Below are 2047 nucleotides of genomic sequence, written 5' to 3'. Positions count from 1 at the left end.
ATTTTCACTAATTATTAATATTTTCCCATTACTGGTTTCCTTCTATCTATATTTTTTACTACATTTTGTTGGTGATGATGGTCAACCATTTGAAAGTAACTTGCAAACGTCATGACATTTCACCCTTAAATACTTTATCATGCTCTTCTTTTTTATCATGCATTTATGAGAATAAGAACATTTTCCTCATAACCACAATACAATTAAAACACATGACTGTTAAGATTAATTTAATTATACTTAGTCCATAATGTTGAGCCAAGACGTGAGTTTTTTGAAGAATCCAGGACAGTTTTCATGTAGATTGTCCCAGAGTCTGGCTCTCTTTGACTACTTCCTCATGACTGACTATATTTATAGCCACATTTTTTGAGGGGGGCAAAAATAGGGTGGGTTGTGGGTTTTTTAAAATTGCTCCACATCAAGTGGCACTTAACTTCAATTCTATGCCACTATTAGTCTATTGGTGATGCTCAATGTGACCACTTGGTTAAGGTGGTGCTATCTAAAATGTATCTATTGTAACACTATCTATTCAATTTATAAGGAATAGTCTGTGGGTGAGTGATATTTTCAAATCTGGTGAATACGCAGTATCCCAACATCATGGACCCAATGGGTTCAGCATCAACTGATAACTGATTATCTGTCTTTATTAAAAGAAAGTTCAGGTTACAAAGTTAATTCATTTGCCACAATTGAACAACAAATACATATCTCAAAATTATTAAATATAAAGTTCTTAATCTCTTTATAAAATTAGTCACTCCAAAAAATCAAAATATGGAGGCCAACAAACACAACTAAATGTGTTTGTCAGCATACAGACAGAGATTGGAATGGTTAAAAACTTAGGGACCAGAGCTACATTGTTTATTAATTTCTAGTTAGAAATTAAGCATCTACAACATAACAATCTACCAATGGGAATATACTGTTAATATTTTCAAATTGCTCAAATATTACCTGGATTGTTTTTCTTTGTTTTTCACTTTCTCAAGCCCTGTCCAAATTGTTTATTTGTTTATTTATTTGGGTAGAAAACGAAGGCAGAAAGGGGCATTTGGGAAACAGCCATGACGTCAAGGCACTCTATCAAGATATTCCTTTATTTTCTTTCTTTTTATTTTACACCCAACATCACCAAATAATTTATTTGGAATGAAAATCAAAAGAAGGTTTGACACTTACAAAATGTTTATTCTGATACTTCTGATTAGCTGTACAACTAATCTAGGACAAATTACTAAATTAATTTTACATTATTTCTTCAAGACTGGGGTTTTCCCATCATTTCAAAATCAGGATCTTCAAATATAAAGTTAGGGAACACAGTCATCTTTGCTTTACCGTATATTTGCTTAAACTTAAAAAGCTCCCTCTCGAGCGTTTGCTGATACTCCGGGCCAATCTCAACAGGTCCTCCAGAAACCCATCCCTTAGATTTGTATTCTCTAATCTTGTCCACAAAGAACTCCTGTAAAAGATCAAGTTCCTTATTAAATGCCACTGCTGTGACACCAACGTTCCTCTGCAAATGCACTGAGGTTGCAGACTGAACGACAGAGAAGAACTTGAACAGCCTCTGAACGATCATAGCGATTCTGTTACCTGTGCTCAGAACAGACCTGCTGGAGTCATGGCCACTGCCTCCTTTCTACTTCCAGCCCTGGCACTGCCCTGATCTGCACGCCTGCCATGGCAATGCGTTACGGGCCACCATTTCCATCTGTAGATGCCCATGAGATACAAAGCTTTTCAGAAACAGTCAGGTTCCACTTTCTCTTGAGGCTTTTTGAAGAGAAGGATTAGAAATAATACCAAATGCACTATCTTACCTGAATTTGAAGTAAGAAAACATAATGGACAAACACCTCTTAGAAAAGTCTGGTCAGCACTCCCCCTGGGGATGTTTAAATTGTACTAAGGAAGACAAATTAAATTATGAAGGGGTTTGAACAATAGGAAATTGTACTGAAAAGTGAAAATGAGGTCTTTCATTTTGGAAAGTCAAAGACTAAATGAAAATATAACAGCAGCACAAAAA

The 2047-nt window shown here is 35.5% G+C and overlaps 1 pseudogene; it reads right to left on the bottom strand.

Annotated features, from left to right (window-relative positions):
* Positions 1-1270: 1270 nt before the first annotated feature.
* On the bottom strand, positions 1271-1597 carry LOC106846669 (ATP synthase-coupling factor 6, mitochondrial pseudogene; annotated as a pseudogene).
* Between the last annotated feature and the right edge of the window lie 450 nt (positions 1598-2047).

Source organism: Equus asinus, chromosome 8, assembly GCF_041296235.1.
Source record: "Equus asinus isolate D_3611 breed Donkey chromosome 8, EquAss-T2T_v2, whole genome shotgun sequence".
NCBI classification, from domain to species: Eukaryota; Metazoa; Chordata; class Mammalia; order Perissodactyla; family Equidae; genus Equus; species Equus asinus.
Note: the sequence above shows the minus strand (reverse complement) of the source record. Positions and strands in the feature narration are given on the sequence as shown.